The sequence below is a fragment of the Gymnoscopelus microlampas genome (assembly GCF_963454915.1).
Source record: "Gymnoscopelus microlampas genome assembly, chromosome: 6".
Classification (NCBI taxonomy): Eukaryota; Metazoa; Chordata; class Actinopteri; order Myctophiformes; family Myctophidae; genus Gymnoscopelus; species Gymnoscopelus microlampas.
Window position 1 is genome coordinate 11,250,448 of NC_139943.1, and position 25,487 is coordinate 11,275,934.

A 25,487-nucleotide genomic window follows, 5' to 3' on the forward strand; every position below is an offset into this window, starting at 1 on the left:
GCTGTCAGTCAAGCGGGTGACATTGTTGGGATATAACGAGCGTTCGTTTTTTTTTCGACCTGTCTCGGCCCCCCCACCACCCCCGCACACCCCTGGTGGGGTTTGAACCTGCAGTCACCTTTACCCTTCTTCTTGCCAGGACTTTTCCTTGACATCCACTGCTCTTTCCTTCGTTGTCCTTTCCCCTCTTTCCTCTTTCCTCGACACCCAGGCGAGTAACGCTAACCCCACGGGCCATTTCCCAGCGATAATCCGACATCTGTCTCGCACACGTTACTCTCGACACACCCCCGCACACCCCCCCACACCCACACACACACACACACACCGAACCCCCATCCTCCTCCTCCGTTCCTCCTCCACCCTTCGTATAGTCGTCATGTGCCGCTGAACGATTTCCTCTCACAGGGAAGGCTTCCTCCCTCCGATTCGCTGAACGCTCCGGTGTCAAGCGCGGGCTCCTATTTAAGCTCATTAAATGTTTCCAAGAGAATAGGAAATCAATGGTGCATACCGGTGCGCGAGAACTTTTCTCTTAATTCAATTTCCCTCCCTCCCCTTTATCTGTTTGCACATCTATCTATCTCTCTCTCTCTCGCTCTCTCTCTCTCTCTCTCTCTCTCTCTCTCTCTCTCTCTCTCCCTTTCCGCCCCTCTGTCTCTCTCTCTCTCTCGCTCACTCGCCCCCATCGCTCTGGCACTGTCTCCTCTCGTGCCTGTCAAGCCGGATTTACACATCGTCGTACGGCGGTGGCGCGCACGCCGAAAATAGCAGATCTAACAGCTCACCACGCGTCTAGGGATGTTAACAATTAATCTATTATCGATTAATTGCCGTTAAGAATTTGCACGATTCAATTCATCGATTTTCAATTCATTATTTAATTTTTTTTTTAAACCTTTCTTCTTTTCTTGCGCTATTGAAAGTTACAGGTATGGTGTGTGTGAGTTTGATATAAAATGTGAGCTTACCATAATCACAGTAATCCTATAATCATATTCAAGGCCTTTTGGAGATCTTTCTTTCTTTTTCCTTTTATTTATTCAGGGACGCCCATTGAGAGCAAGCTCTCCTTTTCAAGGACGCCCTGACACGGCATATAAAAGACCTACATAATGAAGAATAATATCAAACATTTGAATCACATTACAACGTCTCCCAGATGCAAATAAATATAGTGTTACATGAAACAGGTGCAGATAAATGAGACCCCCTGCAGAGGGTCTCATTTAGAGATCTACAAGCTCTCAACGCCGTTGAGAGCTTGTAGATCGGCTATTTTTGGCAAAGAGGCTTTAGGTGTAGAGGGACAAAAGAGCAGACTAAATAAAATCTGAAACACAATTTTATACAATATAGAGTAGGGGGTCCCTGCTTTATCTCTCTCTCAGCTAGGGGGTCCTTGGCCTGAAAACGTTAGGATTAATCGATCGATACGGTTATCAACCATCAATTAATGAATTCATCGATAATTCGCATCCCTGAACGTGTCACATCCGCGGAACGTTGTGAGCTTGTAGATCTGCTATTTTCGCCGTGCTTGCCGCCATCATACGACGGAGCCTTCAGTATATGCTTCAGCCTTCTTCATCCCTTCTCTCTTGTCTGTGTAAAGTGATGGGGTGGGTAGGGGTGGAAACGCTTGCCTTCAGAAGCCATCGCAGTCTCTTGGGTTGTGACAGGCACCGTGGCGCCGAGGCTGTCCAGACATTTTTTTTTCCCCAGCGTTGTTTAGCACTCACCACACGGCCGTGCGATCCACTGTGATGTTTTCAACAGGCTGACCTCTTGTCTCTGTGTGTGTCTGTGTGTGTGTGTGTGGGGGTGCACGTGTGTGCGTGCGTGTGCATGTTTTGGATTTTAGCCCATTAAGACCTGAAGCCGATTCTACATCTCGTCTCCTAAATCTCAACAGTTTTCTGAGAAATGTATGTTTCTATATCAGTGGTGCTCAATCTTTTTCATGTCAAGGACCCCCAAAATGATATGTATTTGGCCGCGGACCCCCATCAAAATATTTTGTTCCAGGGACCCCCCCAGAAGCAAAGATTTGAGTTAAAAATGTTCGCTTTAAAAATATATATATTCAAAGATTTGCACAATTTTTCAAAAATAGCAGATCTACAAGCTCGTAGCGCGGCACTCGGTGCCGCGCTACGAGCTTGTAGATCTGCTATTTTTGAATAGCCTTAAGTGTAAAATAACGCTTTTTTAGCTCAAATCTAAAAACGACACAGTTCCAGGTCTTAACGGGTTAGAATAAAAGGGTAGGCTCTCTGTTCTGTTCTCAAAATACCTCCCACCTCGCGATCTTTCTCTTTTTTAGTTTTTCTTTCTTTCTCTCTCGCTCGCCCGCCTCCCCCTGCATCTGCCCTTTGGCCATCTCTGTCTCCCTGCCTGTCAGGGATTTGAGTTCGACGAGTTCTGCTGCTCCGCTGTGCGTGTGCGCGTGTGTGTGTGTGTGTGTGTCTGTGTGAGAGTGTGTCTGGCATTGGTTTCTACTATATTTGAAACCATGCCTGGGGGGGGGTTGGGCCCACACCTTCTCCTGAGCTGTCGTAATTGCTCTTCTGGGGCCCTTATGTCGCTGGCTCCTGGTCCGTCTCCATCATTGTCTGTCTCGCCTCACTCTTTGGACCCCCCCACCCCCCACGGACCACCCCCACCACCCCCACCGCCACTTTACCCTCCCAGCTCTCTCTCTTCTTTTTTTTTTTTTACACTCTCCCTGCATGGCTCATTATGGCTGATCCCCCCACCTGCCCAGTCTGGGAATTCTCTTTCCCCTATGCTAAAACACACACACACACACACACACACACACACACACACACACACACACACACACACACACACACACACACACACACACACACACGTTTGTATTACTATACTTATGAGGACATCATCGCAAACTTTAGGACAGCCATGTTACGAATGCCATTTAAAACAAAATATTGCCATTTTTAACCGTAAGCCTAAAGTCGAAAAACAGCCGATCTACAAGCCCACAACGCGTCGCGCTGCGACGCGTTGTGGGCTTATAGATCGGCTGTTTTTCGGTGGCATGACACTGGCGCGACGCAACTAAGTGTAAATCATGTTTAACTCTTAATTCCAATCCCTAAACCTAACCTCTAAATGTCTAATCCTGACCTGAATGTTTTTCTAATTGTTAACGTATCTCTAAAAATGTGTTTTTTAACTATAAAACAACCATTTGTCTTGTGAGGACCAGGAAAACGGTCCTCACAATGTATATTTCTTCAATTTCTAATATACTTGGTCCTCGCAAGTATAGTAATACACACACACACACACACACACACACACACACACACACACACACACACGCACTCAGCACTTTTTCTATTTTTTTCCTCTGAGCTGCCTGTCGCTTGGCTGGTTGGCGTGCGCTGCTATCTGCTACGAAACAGCTTCGGCTAATGCTGTTTGGCCAAGCACTGGAAACAATGGTTCTTCCGACTGTTTTTTTTTTACAAACAGTCCGGTTTCCCCCATCATCATCTCTGTCCTGGCTGTCAGGAACGTCATTATTCATAATGCAACCCCTAAGGCCCCCCCCCCTCCTTCAGCACCTCCTCACTGCTCCTCCATCCATGCCTCCTCCTTTTCACACACCGACCCCTATAGCGTTCCTATTCTGGGGGCCATTCAACTGTAATAGGCGAACGTTCAGCTGTAATAGGTTTACATTGTGCAAAAATGCAAGAAGTGAACATTCAGTGAAAATGGCAGATCTATACAACCATTGCGATGCGGCTGTGGGATTGTTGTTTTTCTCTATTGAAGTAAAACAGGTGTGTCAATAGTTAAACGTCAATATAGAGTTAAGGTGGCTAAGCACTTAAACTCTATATACTTCAAAGTTCAATGAAGGTTCCCTCCTTTTTTTTCTCTTCTTTTGTTTCGATATTTTGGGGCTTTTTGCCTTTATTGATAGATTACAGTAGGCTGACAGGAAATGGGGGGGGGTGACACACAGCAAAGGTCGTCGGGATCGGGAGTCGAACCCGCGACACGCTGTCAGGCTTGTCGCACCTAGGATTACCAGCCTAGGTGCGCAGGCGGTTACGCGATATGCTTGTATATCTGCTATTTTTTTGATAGCCAAAGTGTAAAATAATGCTTGAAGTGGTTGCACAGTTTTTAATGGGTCAATGATATACTCTATAGCCCCGGAACCAAAGTTCTCTCCAACCTCCAGCGCCCAACAACAACGCCTTCGCATCACGACACACACACACCCCTATGTCCATGAAGAAGCTGCATCTTCTCATCTGCTATAACCCCGGCCGTCGTGCCTGTTACCCCCACTCAGCCCCCAGCCCTTAGGGGTGGGGGGGGGTGTGTGGTGGGGGGCTTGCATTGCATTGTGGGGATAATAATAATGGATGCGGCCGGGCGGCTGCAGCCGCTCAGTAGCAGCAGCAGCGGCGGCTTGCATTATCAGAGGAGTTATCTAAGGGGTCTGAGTGGCCCGTGATGAATGGCTGCGAGCCGCGTGTCTCTCCACCAGATCAATAAGCCACTAGCACCCAGATGAGGTAGATGTGGGGGGGGAGGGGAGGGAGGGAGGGAAGGGGCGCTGACCCACCCATCTCTCCACCCATATATCTCCGCCTCATCATCTCTCACTATGTTTTGTGAACTTTTCCACCGGCCACAATTGGACCATTGATCTTTTACCCTTGGCTTGTTTTAAATAAAAGGGCCGGGGGTATCTTCTCTCTCTCTCTCCGCCCGAGCGTTGCAAGGCAAGGGTTTTAGTCTGGACAAGCGGAGATTGCTCCACTGGCGGCTAGGCTACGCGGCCCACAAGCGCTATATACTTTAGCCTTGATCGAAGGGCCGTAATTGGAGATGTAGCGCGGAAAGCGAGGGAGGGAGGGAGTGAGGAGGGTGTGGATGAAACCCACCCATTACATACACACACATACAGTACCACCCCCCCCACCCCACCCCCCAAGCATGTCTGTAAGGCGAGGTCCCGTGTGGATATCGTGCATAGTGAGATGTGCAGGGATGCATTACATGTATGCTTGGATGAGCATACTCTGCATGCCCAGCCACTTACACTCATAGTAAGATACTCTGCTGTTCATTCTCACCACTTAAGACCCTATTTTACACTTTAAATGTTTTCATGGCAAGACATATCCGATCGACAAGCTTGTAGATGGGATTTTTTTGCCTGTGACATGCCCAAAATAGGGATGCCTGGCTGAAAGACATAACATTACATTACAGTCATTTAGCAGACGCTTTTATCCACCAAAGCGACTTACAATAAGTGCATTCAACATAGGTAGCAAGAAAACTACTAATCAGCAGAAGTTTTAAATGCGTTCTCTTCTAAAACAGAACAGCTAAGAGTATACCTAGCGCTAAGGTAAAAACTGCATCAGCTACCTACTTTCTTAAACAGATGAGACGAATAGGAAAATCAAATGAGCAAAAGAGCTGAAACAAATAAGTGTATCGACTAAACAAGATCCAATAAAACAAGCGCTCATACAAATAATTTACAAAGTAGGCAAGGCGGCTACCCACATCGACTCATTTAGGTACAGCATTGCACCCTCAGAGTTAACCCATTAAGACCTGGAACGCATCTGTGTCACTTTTTGATTTCTTTAGCTATTCAAAAATAGCAGATATACAAGCTCATAGCGCGGCACCGAGTGCCGCGCTATGAGCTTGTAGATCTGCTATTTTTGAAAAAAACGTGAAAATGTTTGCCAATCTTTGAATACATTTTTTTTTAACCACATTGCTTTTACTCAAATCTTTGCTTCTGGGGGTCCCTGGAACAACCAGTAGCGTATGGTGGGTTCTAACGTTGACCGGGCCAGATTCTAAAGTCACAACAATAATGAAATGTGGAGCTATTTCTGGCCCCTCTTTATACTGTTAACCTGGCAAGAGAACCGGTTTGACGGGGAAACTCGTTAACAATTCGGCCGAATGCAAATAAGCCCGATTTGAAAACAAAGGCGACGTTATGTGGTTGGCTACAACAGAATAGGGTGAGGGGCTGCTAATGTTGTTATGTTGACTTTTTGATTTTTTTTCCTCTGGGGAAGCAGGGTTTTACCGACCGGGCCATGGCCTCGTTGGCCCCAATGAGCGTACGCCTCTGGGAACAACATATTTTGAAATGGGGGTCCGCGGCCAAATACATATAATTTTGTGGTCCTTGACATGAAAACCTCTGATATTACAGCAACAACAAAGTTTTTTCTTACGATTTTTGTTAGGATTTAGAGGACAATGGTAGAATCCCCCCAGAAGCAAAGATGTGAGTTAAAAATGTTAGCTTTGAAAATATATATATTCAAAGATTTGCAAAAAAAATCCCATGATTTTTCAAAAAAATCTTAAATTGACACAGACGCGTTCCAGGTCTTAACCCATTTAGACCTGGAACGCATCTGTGTCACTTTAGGTTTCTTTGGCTATTCAAAAATAGCAGATATACAAGCTCATAGCGCGGCACCGAGTGCCGCGCTATGAGCTTGTAGATCTGCTATTTTTGAAAAATCTTGAAAAAAATGTTTTTCGATTTTTTTTTCAAAAACATATTTTTAAGAATCGCCTCAGGTCTTAATGGGTTAAAGTGTTAAATCAAACCATGGATTTGACTGTGTGCTCTCTCTCGCTGTTGGACCTGTGCTGAACGCACCCCCCCACCCTTTTCCCCCCACAATTGAAATGTAACGTTTCCCACTCTTTCAAGTTGTACTAGTTCTCCTTTTTATTTTCTCTTCTTCTTTTTTTTGGGGGTCTGTTTTTGAAAACGCGTGAGCTAGCTAAGCTACAGGAGGTCTCCCCGGACCACCGAAGCAAAAAGCCTTTGTATTCCTCTCAGCGGGTGGGCTGTTTCGTTGTACCATAGGTACTGTATCTTTTTTTTCTTCTTCTTCTCTTCCCCCGTCTTCTTTTTGATCCGTTTTCCTCGTGCCGCGCATCGTGCCGAGCTCAGCCCAGCCAGGGATTTGCGATGAAAAGAAAAGACATGGAAATCTCTCTTCTCCCTCTCTCTCTCTCTCTCTCCTCCTGGAGGGACCCTCTTTGCTGGTCTTAGTATCTTTCTATTCTCTCTCTCTCTCTCTCTCTCTCTCTCTCTCTCTCTCTCTCTCTCTCTCTCCTCTCCTCTCCTCTCCTCTCCTCTCCTCTTCACAGTGGTGGAAAAAGTACTCAAACGTTTTACTTCAGTTAAAGTATCAATACTGCAATGTAGAAGTACTCTGTTACAAGTAAAAGTCCGGAATTCAAAATGTACGTCAGTAAAAGTACAAAAGTATTGGTATCAAAATGTACTTAAAGTACCTAAAGCAAAAGTGTCATAATGTTTGAAAATAGACAATCTACAAGCTCACAACGCGTCGCGATGCGACGCGTTGTGAGCTTGTAGATTGTCTATTTTCAAATAGCCTAGGTACCACTACCTAAGTAACCACTTAATCCAGGGCTTAAGTGGTTAATGTATGTTTTATAACGTAATAATTTATATCTGCAAAGTAACTAGTAACTAAAGCTGTCAAATAATTGTAGTGGAGTAAAAGTATTCCAGTAAAGTAAAAAAATACCTCAAAACTGTACTTAAGTACAGTACTGGGGGCGGCCATAGCTGAGTGGTTAGTGAGCCCGCCTTGGGAGCCAGAGGCCCTGGTTGCCCCAGGTTCGATTCCAGGCCAGGTCAGCATATGTGTCGATGAAATGAAATTTGTCCCTGAGCAAAGACTCTTAACCCCTAATTGCTCACAGGTTCTCATTGGAAACAAGACCGCAAGGACTTTCATGAACGACCTGTTAAAAGGAATTATCCTTATATCCTTACTTGAGTAGTATGAGTACATGTACTTAGTTACTTTACACTAGCCTGGCATGGCCAGACTAATATCACTGCGTAGATAATAGTCTGGAATCTCTGTGTGGAACCTGCCATTTTCCGAGGGGCAAATGATTGGTCCCTCACAACTTCGGAGGCAGAGAAATACAATCTCCATTGAGAGGGGCCAGCCAGACCTAATCTGCCGAGGAGGGCAATTGTTTTTTTTGCAATGGCAGATTCGTCTGTAACCAGGCTGACTTTACACCACAGCCTCTGCCCTCCTCTCTTGCATCCCCCCGATCCCCCCCCCCCTCCCCCTCTCCCAGCTCTGATATCTCTTCTGATCTCTCTTTGTCTAGTGTCAGGGAGAACCACACCGGCTGGTAATTGCGGTGGCTGCTTGCCATCCCACCTGTTGCTGTCAATCGAAACTGCAAAGTGTGTGTGTGTGTGTGTGTGTGTGTGTGTGTGTGTGTGTGTGTGTTGGACAAAGTGTGTAATCGGTGCACGAGACAAACGTGTGCAACAACCCTAATTTTTTTTTTTTTTCTCCTCTTAACCCTTTTAGACCCGGGAACGCATCTCTGTCATTTTAAGATTTGTTTTGGCTATATAAAAATAGCAGATATACAAGCTCATAGCGCGGCACCGAGTGCCGCGCTATGAGCTTGTAGATCTGCTATTTCTTTTTTAAATTGTGAAAATGTGTGCAAATCTTTAGGTTGAATATATATATACTTTTTTAAAGCGAAAGTTTTTAACTCAAATCTTTTTACAAATTCACAAAATAAAAAAACTCAATTTTTTTTTTTTTTCATAAAGTTTTTTTTTCATAATTTGTTTTACTTATGTTGCTCATTATTATTATCAATGGTTTTCAAACTTTTTTGTGTCAAGGACCCCCAAAATAATATGTATTTGTCCGCGGACCCCCTCCCATCTAAAAATATTTTGTTCCAGGGACACGATTTTTCTAAAAAAATAGCAGATATACAAGCTCATAGCGCGGCACTCGGTGCCGCGCTATGAGCTTGTATATCTTCTATTTTTAGTATAGCCAAAGAAACCTTAAAATGCGTTTCCTTCCCGGCCTTAAAGGGTTAAGAAGCCATCTATCCAGGTGCATACTTACTTGTGCATGTACCTGTGTATGTGTGTACCTGTGTGTGTGTACCTGTGTGTCTCGCTGTGTGTGTGTGTGTGTGTGTGTGTGTGTGTGTGTGTGTGTACCTGTGTGTCTCGCTGTGTGTGTGTGTGTGTGTGTGTGTACCATAAATCTGTCTTGGCTCTGACCTCTTTTTCCTCTCTCTCTCTCGCCCCTCTCTCTCTGCTCTCTCTCTCTCTCTCTCCTGTGGTTCACAGAGCGTGGGCCCTTTAATGACGCTGGGGGCCGGCGCCAGTGTGCGGCTAATTGGCCAAGTTTGCCCGGGGATCCTGCTCCGGCCGGGCTGCCCGTGATTGAAGCGTTGTCCGGCGAGGGCCCGCTGTGTTGCCGCTGCCGCTGCTGCCCGCGCCGCCGCCGCGCCCACCTCGGTTCCACTCCAGCAGCCGAGACGCTCGCAGAAACACTCCCGCCTCTCGCCTCTCCTCCCTAGTGAGTACCACCATCTCTCTCTCTCTCTCTCTCTCTCTCTCTGTCGCTCTCTCTCTCTCTCTCTCTCTCTGTCTCTGTCTCTGTCTCTGTCTCTCTCTCTCTCTCTCTCTCTCTCTCTCTCTCTCTCTCTCAGACTCATTTTGTTTTGGGTTTGCTGTTCTCTTGGTATTTATTTCCACTATGTAAAAAAGCCTCAGAATGCCTCAGGATCCCAACAACAATTCCAGAGCTGCGTTTCTTTTTCTTGCCTCACCAATTCTCTGCATGTCCTTTGACATGTGTTCTTCTTACTGAGTCTTATCTCGTGTGCTTTCATTTTCTCTCACTCTCTCTGTGTGTGTGTGTGTGTCTCTCTCTCTCTCTCTCTCTCTCTCTCTCTCTCTCTCTCTCTCTCTCTGTCTGTCTGTCTGTCTGTCTGTCTGTCTGTCTGTCTGTCTGTCTGTCTGTCTGTCTGTCTGTCTGTCTGTCTGTGTGTCTCTGTCTGTCTGTGTGTCTCTCTATCTCTCTGTCTCTCTCTCTCTCTGTCTCTCTCTCTCTCTGTCTCTCTGTGTCTGTTTCTCTCTCTCGCTCTCTCTCTCTCTCTGTTTTTCTCACTCTCTCTGTCTCTCTGTGTCTCTCCCTCTCCGTCTCTGTCTCTCCCTCTCCTCTCTCTCTCTCTCTCTCTCTCTCTCTCTCTCTCTCTTTCATTTGTCTACTTCCTTCCTAGCCTGTCATTGCCTCACTCTCTCTGTGGCTTGTGCCACCTTCACACTCCTCTCCCTTCTCCTCTCTCTCGCCACGGTGTGATTTGGGCAATTTCCACGCTCCCCCGCTGGCTACAGGGCCCAGGAAGAATCACTTTTACGACGGGCCTGACAGTCTCAGCACCGGGCCATGCTGTACTGTACCATACCACACAGTTCTGGGTTAACAGGAGGGGGGGGAGGTGGAGAGAGAGAGAGAGACGGGGACCAGGCCGGGGCATCTTTAATTAGCCCGTGCTCCTGTTTTCTCCCTCGTTAAAAGCAGAACTGGCACCCATTGTTTGGCTGTCACTTCTGGAGGCAGCGAGTGGCAATGCTCAGGGGAGGGAACGAAAAGAAGAAGTGGGGGGGGGGGGGGGGGGGGGCGGACAGTGCGTTTGGAGGCTGTGCTCCTATACCTGGTAGATAGATGACCTGTCTCACCTGGGAGATACACAGGCGAGGTTCAACCTCCCCCTTTCCTATTGCCTCATGCCACACCAATAAGTACCCGTTTTGTCATCGTGCTCAAAGCAGCCAAAGCGGTTTCTTTGGCCATTGAGCAGATAAAACGTGGGATATGGCAGGGAAACAATGGTCCAATTATAGTTAGGTAAACTCTTGGCATACACTCTTAACCCATTGAGACCGGGAACGCTTCTGTGTCATTTTGTCAAGATGTCTTTGGGCTATTGAAAAAATGGCAGATATACAAGCTTGTAGCGCGGCATCGAGTGCCGCGCTACGAGCTTGTAGATCTGCTATTTTTTTGAAAAATCGTGAGAAATGTGTGCAAAATCTTTGGATATATGTATTGTTAAAGCGAATATTTGTAGCTCAAATCTTTGCTTCTGAGGGATTCTACAAGTGTCTTCTAAATCCTAACGTTTTTTTGAAAAAATATATTTGCTATAATGTGGTTCTCAAAAATGATTTGGCCGTGGACCCCCCCATCTCAAAATATGTTGTTCCAGGGACCCCCAGAAGTTGTAAGAGAGTCCCAAAATGTTCGCTTTAAAAAAATATATATATTCAAAGATTTGCACACATTTTCACGATTTTTCAAAAATAGCAGATCTACAAGCTCATAGCGCGGCACTATTTTTGAATAGCCCAAAGAAATCTTACACTGACACAGATGCGTTCCCGGTCTTAATGGGTTAAGTTAGGGTAACACATTTTTCCTGTCAAAACTTTATCCGTAGACCACTAAAAAGTTCAGAGACTTGTAAAGGGTTTTGTAAATTGTTGAATTGGCCACTACAGCTCACAGAGTGAAGATTCCCTAGCAATTACCCAGTGGCTACTCCGGTTTTTAATACAGACAGCTGTTGTTGACTTCCGAAATTCATTACAGGTCACAGTGGGGGACGGGGGGACTACAGTACTCATTATTCAGTATTTTCATTGGGTTTAACCCATTAAAACCTGGAACGCATCTGTGTCACTCTTTGATTTGAGCTAAAAAGCATCATTTTACACTTTGGCTATTCAAAAATAGCAGATCTACAAGCTCATAGCGCGGCACCGAGTGCCGCGCTATAAGCTTGTAGAGCTGTTATTTTTGAGAAATCGTGAAAATGTGTGCAAATCTTTGAATATATATTGTTTTAAAGCGAACATTTTTAACTCAAATCTTTGCTTCTGGGGGGTCCCTGGAACAAGATATTTTGAGATGGGGGTCGGCGGCCAAATACATATAATTTTGGGGGGTCCTTGACATGAAAAAGTTTGAGCACCACTGATGTAGAAACATGTGTTTTTCAGAAAACTGTTGGGATTTAGAAGACATTTGTAGAATCGGCTTCAGGTCTTAATCGGTTAATGAGGCCTGTTTGGATGCTGGTAAGAGAGACGTGCCAGTGTCCAGGTCCAGAAGATCAACTCAAATAGAATAATACGGTCCACACACTGTGGTAATAGTCCAGTCGTTTATTATTGCCGATTCAACTCTTATAAGACACACAGGATCTTCTTCCACTTCCTTTTTCCCTGAAGAAAATCCAGCTCCCGAAGAGCTGAAGATCATTTTGACCGAAACGTTGAATCGGCATTAACCCTTTAAGACCTGGAACGCATCTGTGTCATTTTTTTATTTGAGCTAAAAAGCATTATTTTACACTTTGGGATATTCAAAAATAGCAGATCTACAAGCTCATAGCGCGGCACAGAGTGCCGCGCTATGAGCTTGTAGATCTGCTATTTTTGAAAAATCTTTTTTTTTTTTTTCAAATCTTGAGATTTTAGTTACAAAAGCGAACATTTGTAACTCAAATCTTTGCTTCTGGGGGATTCAACAGTTTTTTGAAAACACGTATGTCGCCATAATATCAGTGGTTCTTTTTTCCATGTCAATAACCCCCAAAATTACATGTATTTGGCCGCGGACCCCCATCTAAAAATATATGTTCCAGGGACCCCCGGAAGCAAAGATTTTAGTTAAACATTTTCGCTTTAAAACAATATATATTAAAAGATTTGCACACATTTTCACAATTTTTCAAAAATAGCAGATCTACAAGTTCATAGCGCGGCACTCGGTGCCGCGCTATGAGCTTGTATATCTGCTATTTTTTGAATAACCAAAGTGTAAAATAATGCTTTTTAGCTCAAATCAAAAAGTGACACAGATGCTTCTGCAGGGCTTAAAGGGTTAAACAAGTGGAGCACATTACCCAGTGTGCTGCCCTCATTATTCTGTTATCTGTTTGGATTTGGGCCCGCTGTTCATCGCCTCCTCCTCCACACTGATCTTGTCAGTGTTTTTCCGGGCTGTTGTCTTCTTTGAAAAAGCCAAAGTCACCACTAAACAAAAAACAACCGGTCGGTCTTGCGTGTTGTTCGTTACCAAAAAAAATCATCCGCTGAGGGCTTATTATTATACATAGTAGCCCTACCAAACGACGGCTCAGATTCTCCATCTTCTTCATAATCAGCTGCACTCTTAGGCAGCGGTGTAAAGTAACTAAGTACATTTACTCAAGTACTGTACTTAAGTACACTTATTTTTACTTCACTGGAGTATTTTCAATTTTCTGTACTTTTGCTTTTACTCCACTACAATTATTTGAAAGCTTTAGTTACTTTGCAGATATACATTATTAAACTATTAAACATACATTAACCACTTCAGCCATATTTTATACCTAGGCTATTTGAAAATAGCCAATCTACAAGCTCACAACGCGTCACATCGCGACGAGTTGTGAGCTTGTAGATCTGCTATTTTCAAACATTTCAGTACTTTTACTTTTGATACTTTAAGTATATTTTGATGCCAATACTTATGTACTTTTACTCAAGTAACATTTTGAACACAAGCCTTTCACTTGTAACAGAGTATATGTATATTGCGGTATCGCTACTTTTACTTAAGTAAAATATCTGAGTACTTGGATCCTGCTCTGTTGCTCCACTTTGCACTGGTACCAAAATCTGTCCCCTGCCCTCTCTCTCTCTGCTGGTGTGAAGCCACTACACAATATGTGGCCCGATAGGAATGTAGGCTACCCCGGGAGGCTGTTCCAAGCCTTGCACTGAGGGCTGGAAAATTTGGGCGGATCGCTGCTTCAGATCCAAATACTTGAGCTGCAATGGTGACTCCAAAAACACAACGCATAAAACATTCAAATGGCTTTTTTTCTCCCCCCCTCTCTCTTGCATCTTATTAATGTTTCGCGTATCTCTCCCTCCTTGTTCCTTTTTTTTCCTTTCTTTCTGTCTTCCTTTTCGTTTTCCTTTTTTTCTTTGCCTGGCGCACCAGAAGACAGTGTAAATGTCATGGTAATGACATGCTTTTTTCGGCTTCCGCGAGGATTAGTAAGGTGTCAGTCATCTCTCCTCGTGAGGCTTTGCGTTGGCAGAGCACCGGAGCAAATGGGTACTTTGAGGATGAATGAACTGGGATGTGTGAGGGTGAACAAAAGGGTCTTCTTTTTGGCAGGTGTTTGTTTTAGGTTGGTTTATTATACAGTAGGATGTGAGAAGGCATTTGTATATGCCTTTCGCCACCGGGTTAATTCCGCAAACCACGCCCCCATCGTTTTAACCCATTAAGACCTGAAGCCGATTCTACATGTCTCCTAAATCCCAACAGTTTTCTAAAAAACGTTTCTATATCAGTGGTGCTCAAACTTTTTCATGTCAAGGACCCCCAGAATGATATGTATTCGGCCGCGGACCCACATCTCAAAATATTTTGTTCCAGGGACCCCCAGAAGCAAAGATTTGAGTTAAAAATGTTCGCTTTAAAAAAATATATATTCAGAAGATTTGCACACATTTTCACTATTTTTCAAAAATAGCAGATCTACAAGCTCGTAGCGCGGCACTCGGTGCCGCGCTATGAGCTTGTATATCTGCTATTTTTGAATAGCCAAAAGTGTAAAATATTGCTTTTTAGCTCAAATCTAAAAATGACACAGTTCCAGGTCTTAATGGGTTAATTGGCTACGCCATCCTCCCTTCGGCTGGGTGGAAATGACGTGCGCCCCCCGCTTGCAGCCAGTCTGTTTACATAATGTAGCTACTGTAGCTAGCCTGCTAATGTTAACTAGCCTAACACGCACGTCATCGTCAAGTATTATCCGCAAGTTGGAAAACGGGTGATAAACTTTTCCGTCCACCATGGCTGGCCAACTAAAGTGCGGCCCATACTCCTCCCGAACTTCCGAACTTTTCTTCGGAAAGGAAGGCGATATAACTACAAATTTGCATAATTCCGAGCTTCGGAAGGGCGGTCCCAGAACTTCCCCTCGGAACCCGTGCACCTTCCAAGTGTCCTGACTCTCTGAACTATAGTTCGGGAAGCCTTTACGAGCCGGTGTCGGAAGTAGTATGTATTGGCCTTCAGACGGCGTGCTCGTCGACATGTTTAGCGAGAGAAACAAGCAACTAGGTCTGTGAAAAAAAGCCCAAAAGAAGCGACTAGGCCACATGAGCACTATATGCAATCGGATATTTGAAAATAGCCGATCTACAAGCTCACAACGCGTTGTGGTTGGTGCGGTTTTCTAAATTTGCCGGTGACCATCGCTTTCCTCTGTTTTAAGCCGTGACACGGAGCACATTTTAGTGTCAATAAATGCAGGTTGTTGGCACCTTGCAATCTTGTGTGAAAGTACTAGTTGAGTCTGACCTGCACATTTGAAGAATGTAGCCAACAATGTTTGTGTTGGCTGTTGGACACTCCTGGAGATATAATTTGCAAACATTCGACGATAATAGCAGTTCTGCAACAAGCTCACAACACGTTGCGATGAGTTGTGATGCTTATAGATTGATTATTTTCAGTGAAGAGATTAGGTGTGGATGGAAAAAAGGAGGGGATCAAGTATAGACCCCTGGGGGACCCCAGTCAATGAAGTATAGTGGTTAACCACTCAAGCCCTATTTTACGCTTCTATTGCCAAGCTTGTTTATTGTCAATTTCTTTCTCTTGTTCTTAGATTTTAATTCCTTTTTGTTTCTTTTTTTTCATGAATGGCAAAAGTGTTACCTACTGACTTGCCCAAAATACGGTCACCAGGTTGAAAGTGCTTACTATTCTAAAGCAGGGGTCTTCAACGTTTTCAGGCCAAGGACCCCAGCGAGATAAAGCAGGGACCCCCATTATATATTGTATAGAATTTATTTTTCATAGATTTCATAGGCAGCTTCATAGACTTGTTTCACAGCACTATCATGTTGGATTCATGTTAATGTGTATTTCCAGACATGTAACCATGCACTTAAACAATACTTAGTAAACCTGACCTTTCACTGTGTACTTAGCCTGCTCTTTTTCCCCCCCTATACTAAACCACTTTCCCAAAAATAGCAGATCTACAAGCGCACAACGCCTCGCAGCGCGAGGCGTTGTGTGCTTGTAGATCTGCTATTTTTGGCTAAAGTTCCCCTCAGATTAGGGATGCCTGGTTGAAGTGGTTAATGTAAAAATCACACAAAGATTTGGCGGACCCCCTGTAGTAACTCTGAGGACCCCCTAGGGGTCCCGGACCCCCTGTTGAAGACCTCTGTTCTAAAGGGAAACGTTGGTGTCAAATAATGTTCCGAACAGCCTTCACGTTTGTTCAGGAAGTTGCTCGAGGCGTACGTTGGCCTAAGTGTGACACGTTTGAAGTCGGTTCAGGTTCGTCAAGTGGGGAGAAAGCTGTCCGACATCAAAAGTCTTCTTTATGATATCCAAAATGACTCCGAATTTAAGAATGCATCCCCGAAGACGAGAGAGAGTGAATAATTCATTCGTCACGCTAAATCAAAGTGACGATCCCGACGTTAATGCCCGTGATCTGTGGAAACTAGTGTGCCTGAAATTGCCACAATGGTTCGTCAAAGATGAGGAGAGGAGACAATGAGCCCATGGGAGACGCCACCATTGTAATCTGCAGGCAAACTGCGGGGCTATGATAAGGCACAGAAAATATTATGTGTGTAATTTAGATTGGGGAAAAACTTTGTTTGTTTGTCTGTCTGTCTGTTTATTTCATTAGGATTATAAACTGCAGAATATGTATATAGCTTGTTTCCTTTCCTCTCAGGCACTAAATGTATAATTCAATTCCAAGCATCAAACATTAATCAACACCAAAGCAAGGTATTGCGTTGAGCATTTGAGAATTTAAAAAAAACTGTTAACCTATTAAGAGCTGAACCCGATACTACAAATGTCTTCTAAATGCCAACAGTATTCAAACTTTTTCATGTCAAGGACCCCCAAAATGTATTTGGCCGCCGACCCCCATCTCAAAATATTTTGTTCTAGGGACCCCCAGAAGTAAAGATTTGAGTTAAAAATGTTGGGTTTGAAAGAATATATATTCATATATTTGCTCACATTTTCACGTTTTTTCAAAAATAGCAGATCTACGAGCTCATAGCGCGGCACTCGGTGCCGCGCTATGAGCTTGTAGATCTGCTATTTTTGAATAGCCAAAGTGTAAAATGTTTAGCTTTTTAGCTCAAATCCAAAAATGACACAGATGCGTTCCAGGTCTCAATGGGTTAAGGCGAGGGAAAAGCTGGATGGAAGCTTTGCGTCCCCTCCAGCAGATCTACCTGCCGTGTGATTAGCTCAGTGGTTTTCAAAGTTTTGGTGCCCAAGGCTCAAGGCACACACCACTGGGCATGACAGAAATCTCAAGGCACAACCTATATTATTCACAGCAGCGAAAATAGCCAGTCTACAAGGCAAGCTCTCAAAAGTAGCAAAAGCAGCAGATCTGCTGCTTTTGATGCTTTTGTGTGACGCTGTAGTAATAATAAATAATGTAATATAAAAAGTAGGACGTTAATAGGCTCTATGCACAGCAGCCATATTGGGAATGAATTTGGCCGCTTCCTTACTTCCTTCACAGGTGTTACCAATAATACTAATTAAGGCTCTGTTCCATTTAGTTTAGCACAGTGGTGGTTATTTTCAAGGACCACCATAAGGGGCCATTTGGGAACCAAAATGGAGTGTTTCTAGTGAGCCAACATGCACAATATCAGCACCCTGACCAGAATGGAACAGAGCCTTCGTTAGTATCATTGGTAACACCTGTGAAGGAAGTAAAACGAGGCCCAATTTCTTTCCAATATGGATGCTGTGCATAGAGCCTATTTATGAAAGAACAGTCAAAATATGGAGATGAGGTTTCTGCCCAACAGGGTAGCCTATAGCATCTGCCTCTGCATTGGTGGTGGTCTGTCTCGCATAGCCAGACGATCAGAGATCTCTGCCTACCAACACATCTGGTTAGTTGAGGAGGTACAGTAGCAAGCAAAAGACAATAGTGTGGCAACCTAGAAGAGAAAGGGAGTGGGAGTAATTGGCTCTGTAACTGTATACTGTATACTGTATCTATGCTATAGCATTGTTTCAGAGCAACACAGCAGGAAAGAAATACATTTCAAAGGGAGGTCAGAAAGTGAATAAGTGCCCATAAGGCAAGTTTCACAGCCACGAGGAGGAGGAGGAGAGAGTGGACTGATAAACACAGTACGTGTACCACAACAGGAATATGTGTATGGATGGATTATGAGTTCTCTGCCTCTGGTGTTCCATTGTTGTTGTTATTCTTTGCTGCTGCTGTCCATCTGGTCTCTCTCTCTCTCTCTCTCTCTCTCTCTCTCTCTCTCTCTCTTTCCATCTCTCCCCCCCTCACTCTTTCATCCCGACACGGTCAAGGCAGATGGCCGCCCACCCTAGAGGCTGGTTCTACTCGAAGTTTGTTCCTTCCTGTTGAAGGGGAGTTTTTCCATGCCACGGTCGCCAAATGCTTTCTATGGGGGGGGGGGGAACGTCTGCTCTATATGTAAACTCTCTTTAGACAACTTGTTGTGATTTGGCACTACACTAATAAAAAAGTGATTTTTTTTTTTTTTTTTAATTCATACTGCAGCGCTCACTCTACTGCAGGGTTCTTCAACGTTTTCAGGCCAAGGACCCCTTGGCTGAGAGAGAGATAAAGCAGGGACCCCCAGTATATTTTGTATAGAATATAATTTTTTCATAGATTTCATAGATAGCTTCATAGACTTGTTTGACAGCACTGTCATCAGTGTTGGATTCATTTTAATGTGTGTTTTCAGACTTTTAACCACATAAACCGTCCATACTAAGTAAACTTGACCCACTCTGTACTTGGTCTGCTCTTTTTTCCCCCTACACCAAACCTCTTTGCCGAAAATAGCAGATCTACAAGCGCACAACGCCTCGCAGCGCGAGGCGTTGTGCGCTTGTAGATCTGCTATTTTTGGCTAAAGTTCTCCTCAGAATAGGGATGCTTGGTTGAAGTGGTTAATGTAAAAATCACAATGATTTGGCGGCCCCCCTGTAGTAACTCTGAGGACCCCCTAGGGGTCCCGGACCCCCTGTTGAAGACCCCTGCTCTACTGGATCAGCGCGTGCCTGGTATCCTGGTCCAAACAGTTAGCTGTCAGTATAGCATCTTCAGGGGGCACGGTCTCTCCTCCGCGTCATCAGTGCCCATACCCTAGGTGGGGTTGGTGAAACGGCCGTTTGCATGTTCTCCCCGTGTCCGAGCCTAGGATAGGTACCCTCACAAAAAACATGCAGTAATCCTGGGCTCTATACTGCCTCCCCCTGGTCAGCCGGGGCGCCTGATGGAGGGGAAAGGAACTGGCTGGAATGTTCCTTGCGCGCTCCAAGCGGCCTGCTCACGTCTCATGTGTTGATTTGATCTGATTTATTTGATTTGCACAACAGTTACTTAAACATAGGCATACATAATAGCTCTTTCCATGGGAAAGTTTACAGTATTAGTTGTTGTGCCGGTGAGGTAAGAAACCCTGGGGGGCTTATCCGAGTACCTCACCGTTTACATTACATATATTGATTTATTTATTATTAAAAACAGAAACAAAACATAATGAACAGAGAAAAAAAAAAACAAGACAGAAAAAATAAAACATCTGTGAACTAAACATAAGATAAAGGAAAAATAAAACGTTGAAGGAAGCATGAGCTCAGTTCGGGGCTCTCCCCAGGCTGGAAGAGGGAGAGTAGCGCCCGGGATTACAAGCTTAGGCATTGGCACTGGGTTAAAAATGGGTTACAAAATTGTGGGATAAGAATTTAAGAAAAAAATAAAGTATACATAGCTATATAGCTAAAAAATTAAGTATATCTTCACAAACGTCCAGGGAGACAGAGATGCCCAGATGTTTTTGTGAGAAACGTATCGGCGCATTCATAATGATTTGCATCGTAGGGAAAAGATGCATCGAACCGAAGAGTCATTTCAACTTCATATAAATATGATGGGCAATAAAGTCTTGAAATGTTATTTGATCTTGAACGGAAAACACCCAATTTAAAATGCACACACATTAACCCATTGAGACCTGAAGCCAATTCTACATGTCTCCTAAATCTCAAAAGTATTCTGAAAAACTTATGTTTCTGTATCAGCGGTGCTCAAACTTTTTCATGTCAAGGACCCCCACAATTATATGTATTTGGCCGCGGACCCCCATCAAAATATTTTGTTCCAGGGACCCCCCCAGAACCAAAGATTTGAGTTAAAAATGTTTGCCTTAAAAATATATATATTCAAAGATTTGCACACATTTTCACGATTTTTCAAAAATAGCAGATCTACAAGCTCGTAGCGCGGCACTCGTAGCGCGGCACTCGGTGCCGCGCGATGAGCTTGTATATCTGCTATTTTTGAATAGCCCAAAGTGTAAAATAATGCTTTTTTGCTCAAATCTAAAAATGACACAGTTCCAGGTCTTTATGGGTTAATGTTTCTATGAAATTCCATTTCGAATTCAGAGCACCTCCTGTTGAATCTCTCCACGAGAATCTTTGTCAATCTCCATGAAAATCTGCGTACACCACCAGCATGTGTGGAGATATGCACCTTCTCATGTCAAGGTTCCTTTTTCATACATACCCATCTTAGCGTAGAGTTATATTCAACATAATTGTTATGCCAGGTCGTCACTGATCATCTTTTTAGATTCTTGCTCAACATTGTCAAAAAACACTCTAAATGTCTGGCCATTGTGGTACCGAGTGCTGGTCTTACGCCATGGCCAAAGCCTTCTATATCACCACAATAACATTATATATTGTATCACAATGTAGTAGTTTTACTGAACAGAAGTCGCGCCTATTTCAGTAATGAGTTTTTAGTAGATGTCACGTAATTTGACGGCACAATTGTAGTCCATGGTAGGATCACAAAAGCATTTTAAATTAAACGCGCAGGCACACACACGCACATGCAGGCGCTATTCAGCCCATCTCTCTCCTCACTTTGAAGTGTCAGATTTATCATTTTGTTATCATTGAAAGATTAAAGCCACAAACCACTTAGCAGGCAGGCATACAAACTTGTCACCTTTTTGGTGAAAAATTCTCCATTGTGAATGAGAAATACATATGCACAATAGGTGCACATATCCGAGGAAAATAGTTTTTGCGGGGAGGGAGACGTGGCTACTCAAAGCCAAAGACTGATACATGCTGCCTATAGTCAGGCAAGTGAAATGCATGCCGACTAGCAGTGGTGGAAAGTAACTAAGTACATGTACTTAAGTACACTTTTGAGGTAATTGTACTTGAGTATTTCCAATTACCAATACATGCATGAACCACTTTAGCCCTATTTTATACATAGGCTATTTGAAAATAGCCGATCTACAAGCTCACAACGCGTCGCATCGCGACGCGCTGTGAGCTTGTAGATCTGCTATTTTCAAACATTTTAGTACTTTTACTTTTGGTACTTTAAGTAAATTTTGATGCCAATGCTTCCGTACTTTTACTCAAGTACATTTTGAATTCTGGACTTTTGCTTGTAACAGAGTATTTCTATATTGCAGTATTGGTACTTTTACTTACTGTAAGTAAAGAATTTGAGTACTTTTTCCACCACTGCCGACTAGAAACAGTGTTTCTCAAAGTGCCGTCGGGGGGTTGGGGACCCCCAGGGCTCCTTGAGGGCGTTCCAGGGGGTCCCCAGCTAAATTATTGATAGTTTATGAACCAAATGGACCTTACCTTTACATGTGTGTAGGTCTGTTCCATTTGGTTCCATTTGTACGCTCTCATAGCATCCCCCTTGCATGAACAAACTGGTTCTTGAAAGTATTATTTTTTGAGAATCACTGGTTGGAAGGCTGATGGCTAAGCTGTGTGGCATACAGGTTGTCCTGACCTCTTCAGACTCCACCTTAGGCCGTAGCCACTTGCCGTAGCACTTGCTCTAGCCTTGACGACCTTGCAGGCTTTTTGCAAAGGCTAAAATGTAATTTAGATGGCATGTTATGTAGACAGATGCCAGGTTCAATTGATGAAGATCTGACATCCTATAGTGCAGGGGTCTTCAACGTTTTCAGGCCAAGGACCCCCTAGCTGAGAGAATAATGAAGCAGGGACCCCCTCTATATTGTATAAAATTGTGTTCCAGATTAAAGTTTTTTTTTCTTAGTCTGCTATTTTTTCCTTCTACACCTATAGCCTCTTTGCCAAAAACAGCAGATCTACAAGCTCACAACGCCTCACAGCGCGAGGCGTCGTGAGCTTGTAGATCTGCTGTTTTTGGATAAAGTTCTCCTCAGAAAAAGGGATGCTAGGGTTCAAAGTGGTTAAGGTAAAAAACAAAATCATATCACAAAGATTTGGCGGACCCTTTGTAGTAACTCTTAGGACCCCCTAGGGGTCCCGGACCCCCTGTTGAAGACCCCAGCTATAGTGCGTATACTGTCAATGTACAGATTATTGATTTAGTTTTTTTGTATGTTATACTGTTTAGACTTATGATATAGACATTCTATTCATTTGATGTATTACCTCGTGTTTATCTTTTTTTACTGTAAGTCGCTCTGGATTAAGAGCGTCTTCTAAATGCCTACATTGTAAATCGTCCAAGCTTTCTTCAAAGGGGGCCAATATTTATGAAATATGAAAATACCTAAGGGGGGCCGACTGCATCTCCTTTCATACTGTGTATCTTTGGACCATAACAAAGTCACATATAAAATGCATCACATTGCAACAGTTTTATTTAACCCATTGAGACCTGGAACGCATCTCTGTCACTTTTTGATTTGAGCTAAAAAAGCATTATTTTACACTTTGGCTATTTAAAAATATCAGATCTACAAGCTCATAGCGCGGCACCGAGTGCCGCGCTATGAGCTTGTAGATCTGCTATTTTTGAAAAATCGTGAAAATGTGGTGCACATCTTTGAATATATATTGTTTAAAGCGAACATTTTTAACTCAAATCTTTGCTTCTGGGGGGTCCCTGGAACAAAACATTTTGAGATGGGGGTCGGCGGCCAAATACATATAATTTTGGGGGCCCTTGACATCATGAAAAAGTTTGAGCACCACTGATACAGAAACATACGTTTTTTTCAGAAAACTGTTGGGATTTAGAAGACAAACCTCAGGTCTTAATGGGTTAACTACAGTGCAATAGTCTTTTGTTGGGAGTATAGCCAAAATGTAAGCCATTCATCTGTGCTGTGAACAAAACCAAAAACAGTTGCAGCCTTTTTTTCAGCTCCTTGTTCCTCATTCATGCACTTCATTGCTACTATATTTGCTGTCTCTTTTCCAAATGGCAGTGTAGCCAAATGTAACCTGGTGTGAGAACAGGTCTCTACAAAAATAAAAAAAATAACTGAGAAATCTGCCCGGGTTAATGTCAAATATACTCTGAAACTTCAGCTTATGAATTTCACATGACTATACTGGTGGTGGGCCATAAATATTACATTTTAGGAAGGAAGCTACGGGCCATATCAAATCTGCCCCCCGGGCCGGACTTTGGACTGACATACTGTAGATAAACTTTGTTCAACAGAGTGAGGATGTGTGTGTTTGGATGTGAGCTAATTAATCAGTGGTGGGAAAAAGTACTCACATGTTTTACTTAAAGGACGACTTCACCCATTTTCAACCTTTCTTCATATAATAGGTCCTCACTAATGCTCATGATATGCTCATTTCTACTCAGTCTGTCTCAGAAGAGGGCTGTGGACAGTTCAGAAACCCGTCTACCAGTGACATCATCGATGGGGAATCCAAGCTAATTGAAACTGCAGGCTTTCTATTCCTGGAAAGTTGCTATGCAATAATAGAAGCCATTGTTCTCGCGTTAATGAAAATCTAAATAAAGAAATTGAAATCTTTTTGGGAAAAAAATTCTGCCTAACGATAAATGGGTGAAGTCATCCGTTAAGTAAAAGTATCAATACTGCAATGTAGAAATACTCTGTTACCAGAGAAAGTCTGGAATTCAAAATTTACTTTGCGTAAAAGTACAAAAGTATTGGTGTCAAAATATACCTAAAGTACAAAAGTCAAAGTACTCATTGTGCATAATGTCCCATTTCACAAGTTCAAAATGTATAAACAATCTTTTGAAAATAGCCGATCTACAAGCTCACAATGCGTCGCACCACGACGCATTGTGAGCTTGTAGATCTGCTATTTTCAAATGGTCGGAATACATATTGGGCTGAAGTGGTTAGTGTGTTTTGCGATAATAATCAAAATCTAAAAAGTAACTAGTAGGCTAACTAAGGGTTTCAAATAATTGTAGTTGAGCAAAAGTATAATATTTGCCTCTGAGATGTAGTGGAGTAGAAGTAAAAGTATTGAAAATTATTTGGAAATACTCAAGTAAAGTACAAATACCTTTGTATTTGTAAAATTGTACTTAAGTACGGTGCTTGAGTAAATATACTTAGTTACTTTACACCACTGGTGCTAATCAACTCTCAGCGAAATCAGCTCCTCATGTTTTACCGTCATCATAACGAGCAATTTAGGAGAAAGCGTTGGATTGGCGGTGAGTGCAGCACGTGGATGCAGGCAGTGGGATTAAGTGCAGCTGGAGCTGCTCATGGCTGAAATTGGAGCTCGAAATTGAGGTTAAACATTGTAAAAACCGACATACATGCAGAGGGAGAAATTCTATGATGTCATAATGACACGGCGTAGCCTAGCCAGCAGCACCTTCTACCTAGAGAGAGAGATGGGACGTGTACTGTACACCGTTGGTCCTCAAAGTGGGGTCCGGGGACCCCCAGGGGTCCTTGTGAGGGGGGTGGGTGCCAGGGGGTCCCCAGCAAAAGTAGATAACAGCATCACAATTATCTTAACCCACTTTATCCATTTTTTGTGTTGGCTGTTCAAAAACAGCAGATCTACAAGCTCGTAGATCTGCTCGATCTACGAGCTTGTATATCTGCTATTTTTGAACAGCCAAATAAATCTTAAAAATGACGCATGCATTTCCGGTCTTAATGGGTTAATCTGCTCCAGGGTCAGGAGTTGTGTCTCAATAGCTCAGTACATCAGCTTAAAACATGTTTAGACTTGGAAGCTCTCCGCATGGGAGTCATCCCGCTCTGTATTTACAAAAAGGAAAAAAGCAGTCCTGGCCAGCGGCCACTGATTTGTGACATAGCCCACCCAGCGCCTGGAGAGTATGTTATATAGCCTGACATAATTCCATCGCGGTGGAAACGGTTATAGAAAAAATCTCTTACCGGTTGGACTGATTTCTACCATTGCACGGTGTATATATACAGGGCCGGATTAACCCTTCGTGGTGCCCGGTGCTACGACCCGTTTTCGGTAGATCTGCTATTTTTGAAAAACCGTGAAAATGTGTGAAAATCTTTGAATATATATTCTTATAAAGCGAACACTTTAAACTCAAATATTTGCTTCTGGGGGTCCCTGGAACACAATATTTTGAGATTGGGGTCCGTGGCCAAATACATATAATTTTGGGGGTCCTTGACATGAAAAAGTTTGAGCACCACTGTTATAGAAAAC

General features: G+C 43.5%; 1 protein-coding gene across 1 annotated transcript in view; it reads left to right on the forward strand.

The window, feature by feature from the left end:
* The window catches only part of plxnb2b (plexin b2b), a 338,202-nt gene that overhangs the window by 42,637 nt on the left and 270,078 nt on the right, over positions 1–25,487 (forward strand). Inside the window, exon 2 of the mRNA XM_084059938.1 lies at positions 9,221–9,452. The gene's annotated coding sequence lies outside the window, so the exon portion shown is untranslated. The remainder of the gene's footprint in view (positions 1–9,220; positions 9,453–25,487) is intronic.